The 27,035-nt window shown below is 33.1% G+C and overlaps 1 protein-coding gene across 1 annotated transcript in view; it reads left to right on the top strand.

Moving 5' to 3' along the window:
- LOC129227645 (connectin-like) overlaps positions 1 to 27,035 on the top strand; it is a 120,495-nt gene that overhangs the window by 31,075 nt on the left and 62,385 nt on the right. The window contains exon 2 of the mRNA XM_054862235.1: positions 8,917 to 9,099. The gene's annotated coding sequence lies outside the window, so the exon portion shown is untranslated. The remainder of the gene's footprint in view (positions 1 to 8,916; positions 9,100 to 27,035) is intronic.

The raw sequence follows: 27,035 nt of genomic DNA on the forward strand, positions 1-27,035 counted from the left end.
AAAGGATCGTTGCAAATTAACATATGAAGGGGAAACTTTTCTGGAAGGAAAATTAAAGCAAAATCTTTATGAAGTAATATTAGATAATTCTAAAGATGAATGTTTTGCTAACCTAACTCATCAGTGCAATAAGAAAAATTGCATTGAACTTTGGCACAAGAGATTAGGACACAAAAACTACAATTCAATTAAAGAATTAGCATCGAAGAAACTTGCAACGGGATTAGAATTAGAAAATTGTGCACACAATTTTTCATGTGAGACTTGCATCAAATCAAAATTAACAGATGCACCTTACCCTAAGCAAACACATCATAAATCAAAACAAATTCTCGAGTTAATTCATTCTGATTTATCAGGTCCATTTAAGACACCAACTATTGGAGGAAAAATATATTTTCTTACTTTCATAGACGACTTTAGTAGGTTTGCAATCATATACTTACTATCTAAAAAGAGCGAAGTGCTGACAAAATTAAAGGAATATATCGCTATGACTAAAAATAAATTTGGGCGGATTTTACAAACTTTAAGATCAGACAATGGTGGAGAATATATAAATCAAGAGATTGAAAATTTCTTAAAAGAAAAAGGTATTCAGCATCAATTAACTGTACCACATTGCTCTTCTTAAAATGGGGTAGCAGAGAGAAAAAACCGAAGTTTAGTTGAAATGACTCGGTGTTTACTGTCCCAAGCAAATTTACCTCAGAAATTTTGGGGTGAAGCAATAAACACTGCCACCTACCTTCAAAATCGGCTCCTCACAAAAGCTAAAGAAAAAACTCCCTATGAACTGTGGACAAATAATAAACCCGATCTATCCAATATAAAAATATTTGGATGTAAAGCGTATGCGTATATTAATAAAACTAAGCGAGGAAAGCTAGATGACACAGCTATTCAAGGTATTTTTGTGGGATATGATAACAGATGTAAAGGATACAGAATTTATGCTGAAGGAAAAAATGTAATCAAAGCTCGCACTGTGAAATTTATTGAAAATGAAAATTCAAACATGAAAATCAAAGATCATTCAAGCCTTGATTTACTTGAAGATAATGAAAACACTGCTGCAGGAAAATGTACAAAAGCAGGGGAAAGTTCTGGAGAAATAAAAATCAATATACAAGAAGATAACGAGAATTCAGATGATGAAGAAACAACTGAGCAACCGCGAAGATCAGGAAGAAAAAATAAAGGAATACCTCCTGACAGATTTGCTTACACTACAAATGTACAAAAAATAACAGAACCGAAAAACTGGAAAGAGTTAGAAGATATTAAAAACCCATATGAAAAGGCAAAATGGCTTGAAGCTATAGAAGATGAAATAAAATCCATTAACAAAAATAACACTTGGGAATTAGTTAATCCTCCCCAAGGGAAGAAAATAATTGGATGCAAGTGGGTTTTTAAAGCAAAATACAACTCTAAAGGAATTGTAGAAAAGTTTCGCGTACGCCTTGTTGCTCAAGGTTTTTCACAGAAGTTTGGACAGGATTTTGATCAAACTTTTGCACCAACTGTTACATACACAACAGTAAGAACTTTCCTATTCAACGCAATACACAAAAATCTGAAAATAAACCATGTAGATGTGAAAACAGCATTTCTTCACGGAGAGTTGAAAGAAGAGGTTTACATGTGTCAGCCGGAAGGGTATGTAAAACCAGGCGAAGAAAATAAAGTTTATAAATTGAATAAGGCCATATATGGTTTGAGACAAGCTGCCCGAGCTTGGAATTTGAAAATTGCTGATTTCTTACTAAAACTAGGTTTTGTGCAGAGTAACACTGATAAATGTCTTTTTAAATGTTCAAGAAGCAATAATACAGTGTACATTATTGTATATGTAGATGATATACTGATAGCAGGAGAAGAAAAAGACATAAGTAACATAATTGAAGAACTGGAAAAGGAATTTGAGATAAAAAACTTAGGTTTCGTAAATCATTACCTAGGAATAAATATAGAAATAACAAAAGAGGGAAACATGATGTTAGATCAAAGAAACAAAATACAAGAAATAATAGAAAAATTTGATCTTGAAAATGCAAAACCTTGCGATACACCAATGGAACCGGGTTACCTAAAACTAAATGATGAAGAGAATTTACTCCCGGATAATAAAAAATATCGACAAGCAGTAGGAACACTGTTATACATAGCAACAGTCACTAGACCTGACATATCTGCCTCTGTAAACATCCTCAGCCGAAGGAATGAAAAACCCAGACAGAAAGATTGGGAAGCAGTTAAGAGAGTTATAAGATACTTAAAAACAACTATAGAATACAAGTTGATTATAAAAGAAGAGATGAATCCAATCTTAACAACCTATGCAGATGCAGACTGGGCTGGAGACATATCTGACAGAAAATCTACCAGTGGAAATCTCTTTAAACTTGGTAACTTTCCTATTCAATGGATCACCAAGAAACAAAATTCAGTCGCTCTTTCATCTGCTGAGGCAGAATATATTTCAGCAGCTAATGCAGCACAAGAAACAATATGGATAATTAGTCTTTTAAAAGATTTGGATTTACCGCAAGAACTACCAATAGTTATGATGGAAGACAATCAATCCTGCATAAAAATGATTCAAAGTGACAAGTATCACGCTAAAACAAAGCACATTGATATAAAGTACCAGAACATCAAACATCTGAAGGAAACCGGAATAATTGACTTAGAATATTGTCCAGGCAAGGAAATGACTGCAGATATCTTAACTAAACCTTTACCTAAGCCTGACTTTACCAGACATAGAAACAACCTGCAAATAATGACTTCAGAGATCAAGCAGGGGTATTAGAAATGACGTTCCAATAGTGATCTCTGAAGTGAACTGAAGAGGAACCTTGCTAAACGCAAACCAAAACTGTAAACTGAAACGCGAACTTTCAAATCCAAACCAAAACTTTTTCATTTTTGTTCCGCGTTCGCGTCCATATTGTAAAACAGTCAGTCTCTCTCGAACCACCGTAGTGTGTAGATATGTGATGTAACGTTAGCTAATAAATGTATTTAATTTCTTTATTAGTTAAATTATTGAGCAGTGACTACATAAAGCATGTAATAATGACAACACTATACAATTAAAGGAAATATAAAATGATTATAGAGAGAAGGCCCAACGTGAACAACAGATGAACAAATGAAGGTAAGCTCTTTGCTTATCTATTATCATCTTGTTTTATTTAAATTGATTTCATATAAATGGATAATTATTATTAGAATGGCCTACCGAGTCATAACAGTTTGATTATGCAGCATGTAGAGCCCTCAACGCATACTAGACTCCTCAAGTATGCATTTGACTTTGATTTGAATACCCTGGTAAAAATTGAATTCCTAGTGCAGTTTCGCATTGAAGAGAACCCAGGTGCCTCCATCTGGCGTGGGAAACTGGGCGTCAAACCTCTCGTGTTAATAACATCCATCGGTAGTGGTGCCACATGAAAGAATTGATTGTTTGTCTCGTTGAATGCACTAAGTCCCCGAATGAATAGAAAATACGCAGACAATGCAGCCCTATTATAAAAAAAGAGCTTAAAAGTTTTTCAAACGTTCAACAAGGTTAGATTCTAAATTGATATACTAGTTAAATTACACAACTAAACAACTCCGTACTTCAGTTGAATGTTAGTAGTACGCAAATTAAAATTTTTCTTAGCAATTCTTTTATAGCTTTATTTTCTCCAATACTAAATTACATTTGGAAGTTTAAAGAATTCGTCTTTTTGAAGATCAAGTCTGAGTTTTCAGTTAATTAGATCTTTACTCGTGGGACTTTTAAGTAACGTTTCAATATTTTTATGGATTAGTACATTGATTTTATGTACTACATAAAAGCTTTAAATTTGGCCTAGTTATTAGATCAAACGATTTTAAAATGTCTTGATAGAGAAGTTTTCCATGTGAATGCAGTTAGTAAAGTAACGTAAATACCATTTCTTGAATTACTTCGACGAGCATGCAAGAATAATTATGGTAACATATTGAAAAGAGACATTCATGCGCTTAGTTTTCTGATAAAAAAAAAATGTTGCGATTCTGTTATATTGTTGACTTCATATCTACTGTGACGATGTTGCCCTAAAAACCATTAGGTATTTCTCAATTTTTGAGCAATTTAGTTAAAATTTCTTGTGAAATGTGCAAGTAAAATGTTACGTCAGAACATGAACGCACATCTTGTGAACGACAAATATTTTTTTCAAATTGAATCTTTAAAAGCATTGTCGATAGGCAGTGGCGGCGATTCGGAGGAGAGGGGAGTGGGGGGGGGGGGGGGGGGGGGGGGGGAGCAGCCGCCAGCCACTTTTATGTCACTTATTTATGTTATTTTCCAATTTAGGATCCAAAACTAGAAATTATATTATTAAAAAAAAAAAAAAAAAAAAAAAAAAAAACAGAACAGTCAAAATTTTTAAACCAAATTATTTCTTTTATTCTGACTATCTGTTTACGACACACTATTTAGCACAAGAAATAACTTGTAAGTTTCTTCATTCATTGTTTAGATATTAGTAAATCAATTGTTTTACTTAAACAAGCCATACCTGCTTAATGAAATTATAACCAAGTGTTTGTAATATCTCAAAATACTTTGGGATAAATAATGTAAGTCTAATTCATGCCTAAGTGTTTCTTCGGGGAAAGGTATTGTGTATATAATTCATCAAAATCTTAAGAAAAACGTGAGTTAAGCTGTTACATTTGCATCAAATACCACTCATATGCTCTCAAAACTAGCTTTAGCATAATTTTGTACTTTTTGCTCTTCTTTTTTTCTTTCAGTTTTTTGCTGTCGCTAAAAATCCTATGGGTTTTAGTTGTCGTTTTTTTTTTGCCCCTCCCCCCCCACCATCCTTCCCACTTTTTAGTCCCAATCGCCACCAATGTCTATAGGAGACATGATTACTATTTTTTTTTCTTGGATTATCGAAAGGAGATAAGTTACAACTCAAGTAAAAAAGAAAAAAAAATAGTGAAGAACAGAATTGAGTATAAGAAACACGACACCCGTAATATAAATAAAAAAAAGGTAATGTTAATCAAATCTGAGTTTCCTCCAGCAAAAAACGATTTTTTTTTAATCCGTCCCACGACAGATGGGCTTTGGTGACTCATCACGTGTAACACGATCTAATTATTGTGTCCGTGGTAGATTATATGGGATCTCAAAGGGGATCTAATTTCTCAGATATAATCAGATAGCTTGGTTCTACCTCATCAGCAACAGGTGTCATTTCAGCTGGTCAACGAACCCATGCTCGGGATTGAAATATTAATTTATTTTGAAAGCATTTCGCTTTGCTATAAAAGTAATTTGAGTCAAATTGAAATTCAATTTCGTGTTTAAGGAATTTCCTACATTTTGATGTACCTAAAGAAAAAAAAAAGAAAGGTACTTATTGTGTTTTTGAAATTTAATTGAATTTTGTGTGCCAAAAGATTATAGGTTTTGCTTAGAATAATTTTCTTTGAAGTTTTTCCGTAGTACCATATCTTGAAGAAAACAATAATAAGGAAAATTAAGTAATTAAATTTAAAACTGCTGAATGAAAATACCCCCCCCCCCTTTTTTATCTGTTGGAATTTTCTCTTTATCAATAGCGAAAAAGAAAAAAATGAAAAAATACGAAATCTAACTTCATATATAGCATCGGATCCCTAAAGTTACATTTAAGAAAATCACAAGCGTACAAAAACAATAAAGGAAAAAAAAAATGACACTAGTACGACCAATATTCCCCCAGACATGAAACGCAGCGATTTGGGATTTATACCATTTTAACTCCCATTCAATTACACCTCTTAAGAGGGAAATATAGCTACTAACGGGTTTTAAATAATATGTGTGCATAGAGTGTGATAACATTTGTATTTCAATGCTAATGAAAAGTACAATTATTTTGTGTTTTTACTTCGACAACATGTCATTCTTTTCAAAGGGGAATTTGTTCCAATATCATCGTATGCCCAGGATTTTTCAATGGCGATTATTTCCCTAAAAGCAATATGGGGAACTTGGGGATAATATAAAAAGTTAAGTTATGCATGCAGGATCTTGGGCGTGGCCAAGATTCCCGTTAGGGAAGGGTAAACATAGGCGTAACAGCATAGAGATTTTTAGTTGCCCCCCCCCCCCTAGTGCCCTCGGAAAGCGCTTAAAAGTATAGCTGTCCTCTCCCCCTAAAAAACATTTCATGCTGATTTTTGGTCAGATGGTGGCAGAAAAAGTGGTTTTGTGGCTCTCCCTCGGACGTTTTTCGAAACTGAAGTCTTAAAATTGCAATTTAAAATTATGTTTGGTGATAGGAAAGAGCATGGGAATCAATGGTTTTCTTCTAGGGAGGGGCAACTGCCACTCTGCCCCCCTCTCGCTACGTCCATGTGTAGGACTACGGTTGCAAAAATAGAGGTCTTGCAGGTTAAACGGGGACACTTTGTACATAAATAACGCACACCCGTGTCCATGCAAATTCATTCGCCGTAGCACACACACACATCTGTCATTCTAATATTTTTTATACATCCAGAATATATCTGCTGCTAGTGTAATAAAACTTTAAAACACATTTTCACGATCTATTTTTCTTAAGACATGTGGTCGAGAGACAACACAGGAAATAGGATAAGAATCTTCCAGTTTTGAACTTCAACAATGTCTGACCGATAATGCTTTAAGAATGAATAAAGTACAGGTGCAATTCTTCCTTGGCGTTATCAGTTCCATGCTGTTTGAACAAGCATTTCTTATCTCCACGCTTTATGATTTATTGTTTCATGTGTACACTAGACAGGAAAAAAATCGTGGCTCACTGGCTCCAAAAGAGCTTCAGTTGAAGATCTAACATATGGCCTGTCCTTATATCATTTTTGTGAAGTAAGTGTGCCAACCGATGCAGCAATCTTTATGTTTTCTTTAAACTTCGCTAAAAAGATTCTATTTCTTCAAATTAATTTTTATAGTTAAAAAAAATGTTGTGAAAATTTGTAAATTTTTTAATTTAGTGCTAAAATTAGTAAAATGACAAAGTAGATTTTTTTCTAAAAATTCTACACATCCTCAAATAAATAATAGCCGATGATCGAGTAACCCGCGTGTTTCAACAATGAAACTCGCGCCACGGCATGATAATTTGATAATATGTTTTGGTAATGTTTAACATGCAGGGAAAGGCTTTATTGTGAAAAGGCTGAACTCGATCCGGTCACTTAACTGTTTTACTGGTAAGACTGAGTCATTTCAGGGGAATGAAGAATCGAAAACAAATAACGTTATCTACTGGAGTTTAGGGTTAATCCACTAGTGTTAGAGTTAAAATTTCAACTATCAAAATATCACCAAACAGGCAATGGCTTTGTTCAAATGTAGAGGAGTAGAAGCAATTTTCACCCGTCATACCTTGACGGGCGATTTTCTAGTTTGTTAATACATAATCTTATAAATGTCAAATTATGTTTACGTTAATGCGTGAACACCAGCACATTTTTCCCTGTGGAGAGGAGGGGGGGGGGCAATTATTATGAATTCTAAGGACTTCTTAAGAATAGTTTGAGCTAAAATACTAAAACATTCAACACAAATAATAATTCGTTTTCTAACTGTATATACACATAACACAAATAATAAAAAACAAAGGACGGGGAATATGAGGGGTCATTTATTGATTACCGTAAGGATGATTTTGGAAAACCCCTCTCCTCCCCCTATGTAAGGGTACATAAGATTTTTCAACTCCCTCCCCTGTGTGCTAATCTTACGTAAGATTCCATTTCGTTTTCCAAAATAATAAAATAACAAATGCACAAATTTTGTATAACTGAAATCGTTATTATATTCACTATTATTAAATTAAACCTTATTGTATCAAGAAATATTTAGTATAAAGTTGGAATCTGGACGAAATGTTTTTTCGACATTTTTTTTTTTTTTTGTATATGATGCGATACTAATTAAAAATAAAACATGCCATACATAGTGCGCTTTTTTGTCATTTTATTTTACACCATACATTCTCCGTAAAACAAATAAAAAACAGCTCATCTAATAAGTTTTTTATCTTCCAGACGCAAGTGAAATATGATCTCTGTCAAACCCCCTGACCGCGCGATTTCTAATGTATCGACTTGAAAAATATTATGTAAGAACGGGTTTGGACCCCCCCCCCCTCCAAGTAAGGGTATGTAGAGATTTTTCCAACCCCCCTTCCCCTCGGGACCCTTACGTAACAAATGAATGGCCCCTAAGAACATGAAAAATCGTAAAAAAAAAAAATTGTAATCATAGAACGTGAAATCGTATCTAAAAAAATGAAAAGAAGTGAAGATATCAAGCTTCTTTCGTTAGTTCATTGGCAAAGTGTCAATTTTTAAACAATATGCTAATATTTTTACGACTGCCCCTGATTTTACGTTTTCCCGCTTTATATGGTTTTTATCTTTAGGTCAGAAATCGGGGTTCCACTGTAACAGTTTAGTGATGGAGATTGTTTCTCTAGCATGGACACTGCAGTTGCACAGAAACGGTTTTTACAGAATTCACTAATTTGTATTGAGAGTTTTCATACTTGGCCATAGAATATGATGACCTGTCTCGAATGCTACAAGTATATTTCTAAAGTTAACAACGTATTATTAAAGAATTAAGTAATTTACTGCAAACTTATGATTTACTTTAGTACTTACATTATTTTTGTTGCTACTTGAAGCGAAAGGTTGCTTTTTTCTCATATCTTTAGCATGTTTTTGAAAAAAATTCAAAAATGCTTGAGGGGAAATAAAAGGTGTCTATAATTTTGCATTTCAAAATTATCGAGCATAAGACACATTTTGAACATTAATTAAATATTTAAGTATTGGAATCGTTTGTGAAATTCTCTTTATTCATTTTCATTGCAGATCGAATTATTTGCCTGAATTTTAAAAGGATATCCGAAGCGTTAAGTGACAGGTGTTACTCGCCATGCCGTGAAAACAGGATTTTGAGTAGCAGCTGTGGTGATAAACTCAGCGCCCGCCAGTCAATTGTCTAATATTGCCTGTGTTTGCATTCTTCACATTATAGGAATTCCAAATACGCAGGTAAGATACAATTGTCAAATATTTCTAATACAGTCATTTAGAGTCCTTTTGAGCCATATGTATATATGGAATTTTGTAGTTTCTGAAGCGTGTTGTGAAAGTATGCCTCCTCCGTTTCAGATGGAAACACAAGTTAGAGATGCATAGATAATTAAATGCCTTTGATAAACGAATGAATATATAAATATATCCATGTGTTGATAAACAGATGAATTGGTTTATAGCAGAAATATTGACAAAGGCATAAATGTATTGACACATAAAAGCATGTGTTGATAAACATATATGAATATAATCAGTAGAAATACTGACAAATGTACTCACACATAAATACATGTATAGAAAAAATGGGTAGAAATATAAGTAGATGAATATTTAAAAGTATATATGTATTTACTAAAATATAAGGAAGGAAGAAAAAGGTTAATGAGATAAACCACTAAATTCAACCAACATTAAAAAGGAAATGGCAATTAATTGATAAGCTTGTTTTCAAAAGACGTGACGTTAAGTTAAAATTTTCAAAAAAAAAAAAAAAAACTTTTTGATGGAAAAGATAGCAGCGTACGTCTTGAAATGTATTTGCAATAAGTAGATTTTCAAAACGAAGTTTAGTCGCATTAAAAACAGAAGGCTAAGTTCATGTCCCCCTCCTCCGAAGAGCATTAAATCGCAAGTAAGTTTTATGCCAAAAGGGAATAAGCCAAGTTTAAACAATCGTTAGCTTTTCTTGAGATCACGTGGTTTGTTTCATGAGGATGTAAGAAAAAAGTTCTTCTGAAATAAAACCTAAGAGTAATATGAAACAAGCAAAACAAGAAGAAAAACATGTTTTGAAATTAGTACTTGAAGCTAAGAAATTGAACGAATGATTGTTTTTACAAACAATCTTGCAACGATACATTTAACGCTAAACATACTTGAAAATAGTGATAGGGATGAAGAATAAAATTTGTAAACGAAATTTGTAGCAGCTTACTACCTTCCAAACTGTGTATCTAAAACTTAACTTATTTTCAAGCAATTTCATTTCGTTATTTGTTTGTGTCAAAAAGACGCAGGTCATAGAGTTTTGTTCCAAAAAGGGATTAAATCATTTTTGCTGACTTTTATTTCTGAAAAATTATACTGTAAGGATTTTTTTGAACCATATAATTCAGTATTATTATCGTTCATAGATTTCTGTTAGAAATTATGGTTTGCTTAAACTCAATATTAAATCTTATATATATAAAACAAAAAATCTCGTTTTTTCAAGAACGGAAAAAATTTACTGAACGCGAATTAGATACATGCTCTCTAATTCATACCATATGTATGTTTCATTTTGTATTTTTATCAAAAACTTCTCACTGAATGAACAAGTTCTGATGATTTTTACTTTCTTTGTGCAGAACAAAATATTAGGTTCGTGTAATGTTTTGAATTTTGACAGATTTGTATGTTTTGAGGTAATCTGAATCCATTCGCACCAGTTTTGAAAAATATGAAATACCAATCCTTTTATCTCAAGAAATTTAATTGAACAAGAAATAATTGGTGTAACCTTTTTCACTCCGAACATTTTTGAGAGAGGTTAACTGAAATGCAAGTAATTATCTATAAAAAAAGCAGTTACCGAACTAAAAGGGATTTCTTTTAATACCTTTTTACTAGCCCTTTGCTGTTTCAGCAAGAAATTTCTGTTTAGTTACATTTAAACTATTTTTGTTATATCAAATAATTTATCAGAAGTCCCCCCCCCCACGCTAAACTTTAAGTACCAAACCTTTTATCTCAAAAATTTAAAATGAGTATTATCTAAGAAATCCACGTTGCAAATGTAAGTAGCAAATTTTTGTGAAGACAAGTATTCTGCGTTGAGAAGGTAAAGCGCAGTATATGCAATTTTTTTTTAATTGTTCATTCTTTTATTTATTTATTTATGTATTATTATTTATATATATATTTATTTTTTGCATTTTTGTCCTCTATTGTACTTTAGCTTTATTGTACAAGCTTGCTTATTTGATTTTCGCTAAAAAAAAAAAAAAAAAAGAAAAAAAAAACTCGGGAAAAAAAGGTCTTCAAATATCTCAAAAACTTATTTCCCTCATTCCTTTCAAAAACGTCATATCTCAAAAAATAGCGATTTTGATTTTTGCCTTTTTTTGAACTGCCAAGAATGAGTAGCATATCTCTGCCCGACCTGCATTTCTATAACTTAATATTTCGCCGTTGAAGAGCATAAGTGTCGTATTTACATTTCCAAGTATTTTCGGAATGTTATAATCAAGCATGTGAAATCTTGGATTGTGCTTGATCCATTAGGCATGAAACATCCGTGTCGTTTTGTGAAAGATTGTATTATTTATTCGGAAAACAGTATTGCACCCAAAAAAGAGCATTTTTGATTCTTATTTTTTAATCAAAGAGCGCACTATTTACATTTTTGTCGCTATTGTAAGGAGAAAATTAGAAACAATAATGACATATTTCGAGATATTTCAAATACCGTATTACCCAACATTATCCGGCATGCCGGAAAATAGCGAGGTTGACCAGCATGCCGGGAAATTTGAATTTTGCGGCATGCCGGATAATTCCAGGGTTACTTGTATTTTGCAACAAAACAAATTTCCCCATTCAGTTCCAATTAGAAAGCAAACCACTGTAAGGAAAAAATAAATCCAGAAAGTGAACTTCTTTCAAGAAAATGGTGCATTGCATATAACATGTATTTGTTATTTATGGTAGGTCATTACTGACGGATTTAATTATATGCCAATAAAGTAGTCAATTCAGAAGTAATCATTATTACTACGATTTGTTCATAATTTTTTTAAATAAATTATTTTAGATTCTTTTTAGAGAGGTAAGCTTAATTTTTATTTGATGAATAGCTATGGTAAATTCTTAATCACTGGTTTAGAGGCAGTAACTTACTGCTTAAATGTTTGCTTGGTTTTAATCTAATTTTTATAAAATTATTCGTTATTAAACAATTTTTTTTCTTGTTAAAATAACAACTGACATTGTTAGTAAGTATTTTTACAAAATAAAGCTGTTTATTAATACTAATAAAATATGTATGGAACTTATATTCATTTTTAAGCTGAACATATATGCTTAAAGTATTATGTTTTTTTCTAACCTCGATTTTTCTGACATGCCGGAAAGGACCAGGCAAGTGTTATTGAAAATCTGGTGATCCCCGAATTTCGCGGCATACCTTATAATGCGGGGTAATACGGTAGTATCTTCGAAATTTAGCGCAAGAGTGTTATTACTAAAACGCAACTTTTACTGACACTTTACACTTCTTCATGAAACAGAGAAAAACACCAGATTTTTCTTGAAAAAGACCTTATGCGTAACAAAAAGTTCAATCGGTGGCTTGAAATATGGTTTTGCTACATGATATGTAACTAAGTTTTTGAAATTGCTCTCCTGAAAAATCACGTTTTTTGAGGTTTGACGTTGTTTGAAAGGTGTGAGCAATTTCTGCTGATACTACTCAGTATTCTTTACTAATAACAAAGCTGAATGTCTGGATCTGTGTTCCGATCTCTGTCTGGATGTCTGTGACGCGCATAGCGCCTAGACTGTTCAGCCGATTTTTATGAAGTTTGGTACAAAATTAGTTTGTAGCATGGGGGTGTGCACCTCCAAGCGATTTTTCAAAAATTCGATTTTGTTCTTTTTCAATTCCAATTTTAATCATATTTACTGATCAAATTATCATAACATGGACGAGCTAAGAACCATAACGTGGACGAGCAAATTATCATAACGTGGACGAGCAAATTACCGTATCATGGGCGAGCAAATGAACATAGCAAATCGACGAGAAATTCATCATCAATTATTTGTAAATATATAGGCGAACCAAATGATGTTTTTAATTTTCTACTACGGGAAAAGCCGTGCGGGTACTACTAGTTGTCTATGAAAGAACAAAACTTCGTACCAAATCACAAGTAATTTCTTTTAATAGCTTTCAAATTGCTTTTTACTGTTCTACCTGGAGTTTTCTGTTTAGCAACAGAAAACCATGGTACGTCAAATAAATTACCAGAAGCTACTCTAAATCTTAAATACATACCGTTTATCTCTTAAATTCTGCGATGCCACACACAAGCTCTTTACCGAAACATTATTACTTTTTAAGCCTTCATCTTCATAAATTCAATTCGGGTTTTTAAAGCAGCGTTGCCGTGGTTATTAAAAAGTCAATTTATGCATTCCCTGGGGGTTTGGAAAAGGGTAACTCGAAATTCCGCCGAAGTTTTACTACCGCCGCTGAAGCGGTTGATAGTTATTGATTTATTGCTGAGGTTTCTTCAATTTATTGTCCCCTTTTTTTTCCCGGACGTGGGGGGAATTGCCGAGTAAAATGGCTACTTAATGTCTTGGAATAAATACTTCACTTAATAACAATACCTTAAGCTATTTTTCTTTATTGACGTTTCTTTTTCTGGGAGTTCGATGAATTAGTGTTCATTTTATGTATCTTTTATGCACCATTAAAATATCTGATGACATTTACTTTTATCGTGATTTTTTTTTCCCGCGGTATTTTTTCGTCTTGTATTTTATTTTCGAGAATATTTATTGCTTCGAATAAGTCATAATGATGGAAATGTAAATATTTGCAGTAGATATGAAATGGTTAATATATCTGCAAAGCATTTTTTAAGTCCTTTTATTGCCCAACAAGATGATTACTGTTTTTGTTCTTTTGAATATATTTTACATGGAACTTGCGTTGTATAGAGTTAGGAAGTTGTTTAAAGTCATATAATTGCTATTGATGATGATGATGTAAATGACTTTTTGAATAATAATAATAAAAAAGATGGAATACTAATCATACAAATCACATGAAATGCAATCCAGTAATTATTTCCGAATTTTCATTAGGGTATTATATATCAAGGCGTAGAATCAAAAGACAATAAAAACCACGCCCCAAATATATGTTAATACATTACTTTCTCAAAGCTTGAGAGGCAATTACCTCCTTCTGACCCCCGTAAATGCCTGCCAATGACCTAATAATAGCCTGGGATTCTTGTTGTAGATATTGCATTTTTGTTGTTTAAAACAACGAACTCTTCTGCTAATTAATTTGACAGAAAATGCACTGACAGAAAAAGTCTTTCCGTGTATAGTCAGGGGGCTACGGGGGAAAACACTGCATTTTGTGTTACAATTATGAAACTTGGCACGTTTGTAGACATTGTATAAACAAACATTTTAGGAAAGGAAGACATTCCGAAATCCCCCCAAAACCCCCCTGGTTGCCATTTTTGATTCATATGCAAAAAAGGGCGATTCTATTGTATTTTTTTTAATTACTTTTTAAATCATTTTTTGTGTCATCCATAGGTGTGTATTATATTTTTTTTATCGTTTAAAGCTCCATTTAACGTCTAATTTCAGAAATAACTTCACAAAAAGTTTTTTATATTTTTTTAAACGATATCTTTAAATTGTAAATTTGCAAAAGTGAATTTTTTATCCCCATAAATGACTTATGGGTTTCTAAATTTAACGATACACTAAATTAGTGCTGTATCAAAGAAGGGTGCCGGTTATCAGAACTCTAATTGACCGAACTGTCCCCAATTATCCGATCCTCTCATTTATTATTACATTCCTCGTTTTTTATGACTGAGATGCATAATCGAAAAGCATTTCCAAAGGGTATAAGAGAATAAGAACTTGAGGGAAAAAGGGAGAAATTAATGTCAAGACAACATAATAGAAAGAAATTTAAAGTTTTATTTTATATTTCTTCTTCTTAATTATTATTATTATCGTTGCTGCTGTTAATTCTCCATTAACTGATTAATCATCAGCAAGCTTTTCCCCACTTTATAAACTAATTTCTAATATATAAAAATCTCCTAACACGATGTTAGTTACTGAACTCCTCCGAAGCGGCTCGACCGGTTTTTATGAAATTTTTTATGTGTATTTTTTAGGTATGAGAATAGGACATAAAGTATATTTCATATCGCTAGGTAATTAGGAAGTCCCTTTTTAGAATTTTTTTCGCGACGCTCCTACAAAATATCGGAACAAGATAGTGCTTCGGAAACTCTCAATGATTTAAAATTTTATTTATTGCCGTGCCATTTTCTATTTGTAACAAATAAAATGCTTGAAACTAATTTAAGCAAGGCTTTTGCAATGATTTTCAGTTTCTCTCTTTAATTTTTTACTATGTCACGTCACGTAATTAATGTCATGTCACGGCATTTGTGTTTAAACCCCTTCGAAACGAGAAGATTGTTTTTATGGAATTTTTTATGTGTATTTGGCAGGTATGAGAATAGGTCGTAATGTATATATCATACCGATAGGTAATTAGTGTGATCTATCTAGTACCTTTTTGGCTATTAAGTGTCAAAATGACGCGACGCTTGGGCAAAACATCGAAAAACTCTAAAAGATTTTAAATTTTTATTTGTTGCCATCTGCTATTTGTTCACAAATAAAATAATTGAATAATTTAAGCAAGGCTTTTGCAATGATTTTCAATTTCGCTCTTTGATTTTTTTTAACAGGGGTATTTTGATATTTGTGAAATTCGTGATTGAAGAATGGAAGGGTGAAACTTTGGGGTTATAGGTATTTTTTAATTCTCAATTTTGAAAAAACAAAAAAAGAAAATCTGGATAGTGACATTCCGATTATACCTCTGGTAGTTTCGGCGGGTAAAAGTGCATTTTTTTTCGGGGGAGGGGGGAGGTGCACCATGTGAAAGTAGCAAAACATTTCTCATTTTGCCAATTCTTGCCGAAATATGATCTAATGATGACGTTGCATTATCCGTTGCATCATTTGACATTGCAGTAACTTTACTGGGTGGATGCAGAACAGCTCATTCAGTATTTAAGCTGCCACTGAATATTCAAAATAACCCAGACGCAGTGTACATCTAAAGGTAACGAGGCACTCTGTTACTCTCTTCAAGTGATTTCAGAGAAAAATTTCCGTCATTCTACTTTTAAAAGTATCTGATGAAATTAAAGTTTACTTGAAATCCTTGCCACTGTATCGTAATGTTGAAAAGGTCCTTCTAAAACATGTACGTCCAAATGCTACAAGATCCATTTGCTGACAAATTCTCGGACCCTTTGTTAGTTATCGACGAATGAAAATTTGCTGTCTATGAAAATTTTGAATGCATAAAATTGCTCACTAATTTCAGCACCATCGTTGATTCAAGAAAATGTTCTCATTGACCGCGATGTACGCACACAATACATGCATAATGTGTGGCTGGCAGAAAGAACCATACTTTGCAGCAAAAAATGTGGAGGTTGACGATTTATAAACTTCGATATACGACCTGGCGACTTGGTATCACAAAAATCGATCGATACAGTTTGCGATTCTGAAGAAGTTGTAAATTATCCAACAGAGTTTTTGAACACTAGAAATAATTTATGTGGCAGATATATCTTACCAAAAACATTCTGTAAAAAAGTAGCCAAGTCTCGATGGAGCTGCTTGTTTATCTCTAAAAAGTAGTGAAATCTAGACAAAGTCATGACAAGTCTAAGGTTCCTTACTGCGATTTCTTTATTATTATAGTTAATGTTGTATGACTTGCCCGTTAGACATTCTTTATACCTTAGTAGGTACAGGTCAATTTTGTTTACACGTTTTCCAAGTGGCAATTTTCCATCGTCAATGGGTAGCGGTTCTGGCGAAAGATTGGTGCAATGGTGTCATGGAGCACCTGGTTTTGTACCCTTGTGTACCCTTTAACGGCCAAGTCACACAACATTATAATAATAAAGAAATCGCAGTAAGGAACCTTAGACTTGTCATGACTTTGTCTAGATTTCACTACTTTTTAGAGATAAACAAGCAGCTCCATCGAGACTTGGCTACTTTTTTACAGAATGTTTTTGGTGGGATTTCACTTCTTTTTGTAGAAACATTTAATTTGTGTAATGTTCGAGTAGACTAAAGTTAGGCTAGATTAAATTAGATGTGTCCCACTACTTTTGCAATGACAGTCGATTTTTTTATGTACCAATAGTAGAAGGGGGCATTACCATATCTCTAATACACCTGAGGGTTCTTCATTAGATACTTCAGCTTTCGATTTTTGACATCAAATGAAGCGGCCCGCCAAGTTGAATATTTTTTGTAAAGGCGGTATGTCGATCTCTAATAGTTTGGTTGGGCTCTTGTGTTTTCTAATCAGGGTCACTCAAGATCTTCAATTAGCCTAGTTTTTATAGTTTTCGCTTTATGTGGCCATCAAACCCAAACTCTGTACCAAATTTCACCTCTCTGAGTTTATGGGAAGTACTAGTTCTATTTTGATGATCATGAGTGAGTGAGTGAGTGAATGTCATAAATGCGAAACTTTGCTTTCGCTTAACTTCGGAACTAAATGACCTACAGACTTGAAATTTCGGATTTTAAGTATAATTATAGCTTACTGGATGACGAAAATTTCTGCGCTCTAGTTTCATCAGAAGGTTCTCAAATAGGGGCCTGAAAATGCGGCGAAATGGTTCCAGTAAAGGATGGTATGACAGTGTTTGCTTCGCGCTCGACTTGGCGGGGGCACTGCCGTGCCCCCAAATAAATAAATAAATAAATAAATAAATATATATATATATATATATATATAGTTATATATATTAGGGTGGTCCTTATTTTTGAAGTTGTAGATATTTTACGCGACGCCCCCTCAATTTGTTCCGTTATACAAATAAATGAGCCTTGCAAAATTTTAAGACAAACAATGAATATTTTCCTGTGCCCCTAGGGCCCTCTTTTTTGAGTTTCGAAGAAAAAATTACATATTTTCTCATTTTTATGTTAAAATACTCTTAAGTTACATATTTAAAGCAGTTTTAAATTTCAATAGATGTTGCTATTTCCAGACCAAGCATTCTCTCACTTTCCCTCTTTAAAATATTACATATTACAGAGGGTACATGTACACCAATGGCCTTGGGTCAGGCATACCGCTATTCTGCGCTCGTTTCAAACCAAGCGGCAGAGGAACATTTCTTTCCACCAAGATGGACCTAAGAGATTCTAAAGGCCATTAATGAATGGCCCAGGCCTTTAATAATGATCTTTGACAATAAAAAAAAATGCCTCCTCGTGGCTTTGTGGGTGTTGATTTACAAAATTTTCTGTGTATGTAATAGATGTGGCAAATAGGGTCGCTAGGTTTCAATGCTATAAATATAAGTAATGGTAATTATATTTTAATCCGATTTTCTTTAGTTTTAAATATACTTAAATGTTCTTGCAACTTTTAGTTCTTAAAATATAAGTTTTGAAAAATCCTCGATTGCTCTAACATAAAAATTTAATGTATTTTTCATACCTAAAATATAAGTTTAGAAGAATTCCAGATCGGAATAATGTTTAAATCTATACTTTAAATAAATTTTCTTCTATTTCAGTACATAGTCCTTTATTATCATCAAATTCTCCTTGCAATTCACTAGATTTAGAAACCGAAATTGATTTCTGTCCTAACCTGTTCTACCTTTTTTCTATATCTGGTCTACCACAAAGCGAAAAAGCTTGACAACTATTGATATCTGCTCTGCTTTCATAACTATTAGACAACTGCCACATTAGGGACGAAGACGCTGTTCATTTATCAACAGCCTATGTAGATGCAGTAAATTAAAATCCAAATGACCTTGTGATCAATTGTACATCCCTGAGATATTTCTTTCCCTGAGATATATGATATCTTAGATGATTGCTATTTATTGCAAACTATCCAAGCTATAGTGTTTGATACAACGGCTTGCAATACCGGTTGTATTAGAGCAAAAACTGAATGGGGATACATTACATTTGGATTGCTATCATCATGCACTTAAAATCGTTTTGCAGGGTATGTCTTCAAAGAAGTTCTTGCCTTTCTTAATTCTAGACCCGATATTCCATTATTTAAGGGTTTAAAAATTTTGTAGAACTCCATCCTAAAGAACTTATAACATTTCAATCAAGTACACGTACCACTTAAATTCTAAAAGACGAAGTTGATGATATATTATTGTTCGTAAAAAGCGGAAGTGAGAAAGATTACAGAGAATTTTCATAACTTGTAATAATATTTCCTGGTGAAGTCCCTGCTACAGGGATATGTTTTCGGCAACTTGCAGGTTATCCCTGAACCAGATGGGTGGCAAAAGGAATTTATTGTGTAAAAATTTGTATATTTAGGAAAAATTTAAATTGACCTTACATGAAGAGAAAGTCCGTAAATGCTGTTTTACAGTTAAATGCTGTATGAAGATATGGTTTTTCGCAGCAACCCAATCTAGGCTCCTTTAAATAATATAATGTGTCTAAAAAAATAGCAGCGTACAAAATGATGACAAACATGCAGCAGAAGCAGTGATTGGAAAATTCATAAATCAGTTATGGTATTAAGGGGATGAACTAGTAGCTTTGTCCGTATTGGTTGAAGGAATTGACTTTGAAGATAGGAAAATACTACTCCAAAAAATGCAAGACGTGTCTGATGACTGTATAAAAAATTTCAGATAACAGTAGATGATTTGGAATACTTCCTTAATAAAAATCTTCTTCTTCATGGAATCAATTACAAGTCAGTAAAACTATTTGATAAGTTAAAAACAACAAAAGATGTTTTCCTATTTGATCCTGATTCATGGCAAAATGAAGGAAGCTATTTAAAGGGAAGATACATGGTTAAAATGCTGAAAGCTGTGAATGATACAACTAACTGAAAGAGGAGCACAGTTAATCGAAAAATTTCACAGTCAATTTGCAAAATAGGAGTCACAAATGCAGTTTATTTTACAGACAGTCCAAGACTATCTGAAAAAATGCACACGATTGAGATATATTGAGAAAAGCGTACGATTAAGGTAAAATTTCTAAAGCACTATTTCATTCTTATTTGATATGTAAAATCTTTAGATGATTTGAAGTAATTAAAAAGATTAATTTTTGTGCTACCTCACTGTAAAAATATTTTTCAAGCCTAGGAGAAACGATGTACAGGATCTGAAGTAAAACTCGAAGATTTGTGGGAAAATTGTCAAAAGTGTTAAAGTTCAACGTCCTAGGGGCATGTGTTATTATTGACCGATCGAGTTCAAATTTTGCACAGATTCCTTTTTATTATAGTGTCACAAAACTAGGGGGCGTTACTTGTTGAATTCCAAAAAAATATTTTTCCCATATAAATAAGGACCACCCTAATTATATATATATATATATATATATATATATATATATATATATATATATATTATATACTGGTAAACGAGGCAGTATCTGTAGAAATGAGATTTCGAGATATGCAAAGAAACGCGTTTTGGATTCAATAGTAACAGGGAAATGTTGGTCTTAGACGGAGACGGGTTTTTTTTTCACTGGAAACCAATTGTGCGAGTTTTCGCAAAAAAAAATAACATATGAAAAAAAAAGAGAGCGAAAGAAAAGTGGGAAAATTTGCACTTGCTGCCCCTTTACCTTCCCACGGCCGTATAAGTTATGACATATTTCGCATGAATATAGTGTTTTTACCTAGCTGTGGTTTCAAGCTCATTTTAAGCGAGTTTGACTGAATCGCTCTTCTTTTTTGTTATTATATTAGCTGGTATAAAAATCAAAAATTATTTAATATTTCATTTAATGTTGATGAAGTTATTCTTTTACTGTCAAGCAAATAGTTGTCAGTTGTTCATTTCAGATAATTTATATGGAAAGCTTTCTCGCAGAGGAAAATAATAGTATTTTTACTATTTTCTAGCCATTTCGGGCTCTTAACAAAATTTCTTCTTTCCTAAACGCATTGAACTCAAACTAAATAAAGTAGCGCTTTTGCATTTAATATTTCGAAAGAAACTTTTTTTCTTCAAAAAACGACTTTTTCAGTATTCATAAAAAACGCCCGGTAATTTATCAAAGTCTAGCCCTCCGTTTCTTTCCGCACATGCATTTTTACTTTGTTCTCTTTTGTGTTTTGATGACTATAAATTTCAAACAGAATTTCCTTACTGACACCTATAATTCTACACTGTCAAAATAATATTTTATCGCTATCAGCTACAAAAGCAGACGACCGAAAACAGAAACCATTTTTCACTTCATATTCTGACGGCGGAGTTCTGTTTGACCATGTATTTATTATCTTTAGTTTTTTTTACAGTCCATTTGTCTTAACTATATGCGTTTGCCGTACGCTTTGGTGTTTAGGCATTGTTTTCGTAAGCTTCCATTGATAGAACTTTTTTTTCCTTTTAATCGTAACCGAAACGAACATTTGTAATGAATTATTTATTCGTTTGGAAATGCGTTTAATGGGTACTTAAGCGCTATTCGTTTTTGTGCAGCGTAAGTGCAAAAAATCTAACAAGTTCTAAAATTAACGAAATTGGAAACATTAATTGCATATGATGAGTTTAAAATTGATTAAGAGAAAATATTTGACCGAAAAAAAAATAAATTAAATTAAATTAAAAAAAAAGATAAATAAGTAAATAAATATATACATTTTTCAAATATGTTAAAAGAAATAAATGAATAATAAAATAGTCGTGATAATGAAGTTATATATAGTGGCTCCCAAAAGTGTTCGTACACTTTGAAATTTTTTAGTAAAATCGAAATAACACAAAACTGAATTCGAATATGAAGTCCAAAATTTTTTCACATCATTCCTATGTCATTCTAAATAAAACCCTGCAGTTTTTTCAAAATATTGACGGATCTTCTTTTTGAAATGTGTCGAAAAACAAGGAGACAGAGAAAAAATAAGCCACAAAAGTCTTTGTACACTCAAATATTTTCGAATAAATTCATGATTAAAATCTATCATATGTCGTTTTTTTATTATTTTTGCATTATGTTGACCCTTAAAAGTGATTTGGCTTTATTTTTTTGTTCATTTATTCCTTAATATTGTGCTTATTACTTTAAAATGGCTTGTATAAACCACAAACACTATTTGAAATTTGAATTTTTTTCCTCACAGTATCAGTAAATTGGTTTGAAATGTCTCTAAATTAGTTAATTTATTTCATTCTATAATAAAGTGCTTGATAAAATGCTTTAAAGAAAAGAATCGGACCAAAAACAAGGTAAGAAAAGGTAAACCGGCGAAGTTGACAAAGCGTGATCGAAGATTTAGTTAAAACATTTATGAAAAATACACATTTGATTGCTGTAAAAGTTTCTGCAGAGTTAAATAAAAATTTTTACACTTAATTTTCACCTAAAGTTGTTCGCCAAGTTCTCTGATTAGCTGGATTAAATAGGACCTCTTCTCGCAGAAATTTTCTTGGCCGTGCGAAAAACAGAAAGCTTTCGCTTTTCGTCGCAAAATCAATGATAAATAAGCTCAAAACGTTTTGGAATTATGTCTTACTTACAAATAGAAATGAATTCAACATTTTTTGTTAAATTGTTGTATAATTGTAAATTGAAGAAAAAATAGGAACTTAATCTTAAGAACTTAGTTGGAGCAGTTAATCAGGACGGTGAAGGTGTTCTTTTGTGAGGGTGCATATCAGCACCAGGACATGATAGTTTGGATTTTTTTGATGAAATAATGAATCATGCTGTTTATTCAAATATTTTAAAAACAAATTTTAATCTCTTAGCCGAAAATTTGGTTATCGGAAACAACTTTGTTCTTTTATCAAGATAACGATAAGAAGCACACGGTTTTCAATGTTTGCGTCTAGTGCCTCAAAATTGTCCTAAAGTTTAGAAAATACCCCTTCAATCTCCAGATTTGAACTTAATGTAACATATTTAGAGATATTTGGGGGCTAGATTACGAAAATTCGACTTTGAAACGAAAATAGAGCTAGAAACAGTAAGACTCGAAGTGTGGTTGAACACTTACTGTGAAATTACGCGAAAAAAGAATGAAATCTATTCCCAGACGTTTAAAAGGTGTTGTTGATACTGCATGATTTTCTACTAAATACTTAATAGAAAGTTAGATTATTCAATAATATATAGACATTTTTTAAAGTGTACGAAGACTTTTGTGAGATAAAATTTCCGGCACTTTTTGGTTTTTGATTTAAAAAAAATTGAAGTTTAATATTTTTTAAAAAACTTTTACGTAGTTTTGTTGAAAATTGATCATAGATCTTGTAATTAAATACCTATTCCGAAATACTAATTCTAACTAATGGGTAGAGGCATATTTCAATTGAAAGTCGTAGGTGTACGAACACTTTTAGGAGCCACTGTAATTTGAGGAGGGAAATTAACGGGATTAAATCGAAAATATGGGTGAAAAATACCTTGAATTGACCCTTTGAACCAGAATGGGCGGGTTCACAAAGAAAATGCAATGATCTGGGTTAAAGCAAGGATATTGGGATTTTGATAAAACTAGTTTACATAACATTAGATTCAAACTGAAGGGAAAATATTAAGTTTGCTTTTGTGGACTTATGAACACCGAAGCATGTGTGTAGAGGTTTTTTTTTAAATTTTTTTTTTAAGTTTTAATTGCTGTTCGTCCTCCCAAAGTCTTTTATATTTTTTACTGTTTCAAGAATCTCAATGACTTATCCCAACTCGATAGATGTGTCCTAATACTTGATCCATGTTAAGCACCCCATTTCTTGCTAAATCTTATGAAGAATACAAACAGATTTAAGCATCATCCCGAAAATCCCATCACAATATCAGAACTAAACTCCTTTACCATTGAATCTTCAAAATCTAGCAACCCTGATTAAGGAAACAGTGCTTTGTTTTGGTTTTAAGCAAAACGAAAGTACAATATTGGCACCAGAGCCAAGAGCTTCTATCCGTGACTAATTGCACTTGCTATCTAAATCTGCCTGTACCTCCCAAAAGACCAGAGATTTGTGAGGATAGCATTCTCTTTCGTTTATTTTGGAAGGTCCAAACATGTGTCGAGGGACTGTTCCGCGTATTTGTTCATGTCAAGGATTGACGTTGGAAACCACGTGCTCGAAGAAACTCTGAGTTAGTTTTTACCACTCTCTTGAGGTTGACTTGTTCCTCGTGTTAGGGATGTTGGAGATTAGAATCTGTCGTGCAATAATTCACTGGAGATTAAGAATGTTCTCCTAGCTAAACAAATCCATCCTCTTTCCACTTTTTATGCCTGCTATTTATTTTTTGTATACCTTTCGTTTAAAATTCAGATTTATATTATTTATTTATTTATTTTTACAACGAACTCATGTTTTCGTAGCTCAAAACATAAGGACTCGTCACATAACGATCTTGAAAGGATTACCTTTGAGTTTTAAGCTGTCTTTGTTGATCTGTTGCAGGATTTTTTTCTTGCAGAAAATCATGGTTCAAATTACCGAACAAAGGTCTCGTTTTACGACCTTATTCATCAACTAATTCGAGCCTCCGTCAGACACCTGAACCACGGATCGAACCCCTCGTTTAAAAGAACTGATGTGTATTACAAAAGGAGTTTCAATTTTCATTCTCTACTATTGAAGGCGATATTCTTCATAGTTAATTTTTTACGTGACCCTTTAAGCATTATTGGGCAACCACAAACAAAATGCCGAAGATACCATTTTTTTTCTTTCAAAAAGACGCACAATTTTCGTATAAAGTTTAGCTACGAGTATTAAACTATTATATTGTTCAGGGATTCCCAAAGTGGGGTGAAGACTTGGAGCGTAGGTGCCGCTAAATATCCATGGTATCAAATCTATGTTGTAATGAAAGTAAAAGGTACAAAGATAAGATAGGATGCAAATCTTACCCTGTTTCAGATTTTTTTCTTCAATAAAAGTTACAAATGAGATTAGCACCGTTTCTCTGTATTTCGAACCATAAAAGGTCTATTTTCAAAAGCAAATAAGTAAGGACCTTATACCAACATACTTTGATTTTTCCACAAAATTATACAATTTTGCGAGCATGATGCTCTTCTATCTGCCTCTACGTATCATTCAAACATACACACAGTTAGGGGTGCGTGAGGGGATTCAAACTCTTCAAAGGGTATTACAACTTGAAAAAGTTTCAGAACCCCTGTTATAGTGGGAAAAAAGATTGTGTGCTGTGAAACACTAGTTTAAACGGAAACCAAGAACTACTTCCAGTTTAAACTTCCTACTGAAGCAAAGATCTATGGAACCACTTTCTCTTGTAACTTTTCTCTATATACCACAAAATACAATAAATCGCTAAATAAAATATACCGACACCCCGGTTATCCCATCCAGAGACTGCAGTTTCTTTGTTATAGACTCATCAGTCTGGAATGGGGAATAATCGAGCTGCAGGCAGATGTAGAGTGCCAACGAACTGGTTGAAGTAAATTCATCCTACCAGAGAGAGTCCGCAGACATGGTGCGGTTCAACTCGCAAATGGAAGGCGAAGCTTGAGAGTTAAGGACTGCAGTTTCTTCCTTGTTTTTGACTCTTCAGTGTGGAATAGTTCATAACCGACTTAAATGGATAGTTCAGAGTGATAAGTCCAAAAAAGGATGAAACTGCAGTCCCTAGATGAGATAACCGGGCTGTCGGTATGTTGTATTTGTCAGTATTCTTATGCTTTAGTCGGTATATTGTATATGGGCCGCCGAGAGCCAAGGTGGCCCTCTTGTCAGTTCCGTCGCCAGTCTCCCCAGCCCTCATAAAACTTGGGAAATTTATACTAGTCCGATTCCGAGCCAGGCCCCTATTTTCTGACTATGCTAACTAGGGCAGTAATTTACTGCTTAGAACCGCTAAGTTCTGTCTCTCGAAGTGCGTAGGAAGGGAAGTGGTCTCGTGTATCGCGTATTTATATTTCTACGTAGTATGAGTTCAAAGTTAAAATATCTGCTTAATTCTAATTTTCCCACTCCATGAACAGCCTATTTGAGATGAAATTTGATTTAGGACTTTATATTCCAACTAAAGATTTAGACTTAGTATTTTTGCGACAACAAAATCTTAAAATTCTGATAATTTGTTTTCTTAATAACCTTAAACCTTTTTTTATTGCTTGAAGATTTATTTTTTGTTTGTCTGACTTCTGCCAGCATTAGGGCATCTTAATTGATGTCCTCCGACCTTTCAAGGCATTCTTAATTGTGCGTGTCTGTAAACGTTCTACCCCTACCTCCCTTCCATTCCATCAGTCCTTCCTCGGAATTATGGTCTTACACACACATGTACGCTGATGAGTTCCTCATTCCACGCAGCTTGTAAAAGAGTTGGCAAAGTCCTTCGTCATGCTTTGTTGGCAAAATCGCGACTTTTCCTCTCTTGAAGTTGGTAATAGCCACTTGAGAATTTATTACCCCTGAAGAGCGTCGAAAGTTGCATATTTAAGAAAAACAGGGCGCTGTTTTGTTACAAGTGACACATTTCCTTGATTCAGTAGTTGAGATTTTGCTTCCTAGTAAGAGCTAGCACAACAGTGCTTGAAATAGAAAATGTGACACTGCATAAATGAATTACTTTTCTTTTTTTTGCTGCAAAGGCGAGACGTTGGAAGGACAAATTTTGTTTGTATTTCAAATATTTAATTTCCCATTTTTTTCAGCTCAAAGTGGTTTATATTTAGTTAAAAAAAAAAAAAAAAAAAACTAGTTGATTTGTCAACTAGTTCCATATTTGTTGATCGTTTGTCGATGCAATGTCTTTGAGGCTGTCCGTTAATGACGTCACACTTTTTTTCACCAAATTTGACCCAAAGAGAGAATAGAGAAATTGGTAGCATTTTTTGGGACCTTTCTACATGCTTCACAGAAAAAGCCTTGTAAAGTAACGGCTAATCTTTCCCCCCTGGTGGCGTGTTAGTCCTTACTTCATGTTATTTCTTAAGTACCATTTGATGTTTGGTTTTTTCCCTTTTCATATTTTGATATCTTTTTAATTTGGTAATTTTTTAATATTTTACTTATTTCAGTTTCTTGACTAGTTTATATTTTTCGTGGGAGAAAAAACATCCACATTTA

This window comes from Uloborus diversus, chromosome 8 (assembly GCF_026930045.1).
Source record: "Uloborus diversus isolate 005 chromosome 8, Udiv.v.3.1, whole genome shotgun sequence".
Classification (NCBI taxonomy): Eukaryota; Metazoa; Arthropoda; class Arachnida; order Araneae; family Uloboridae; genus Uloborus; species Uloborus diversus.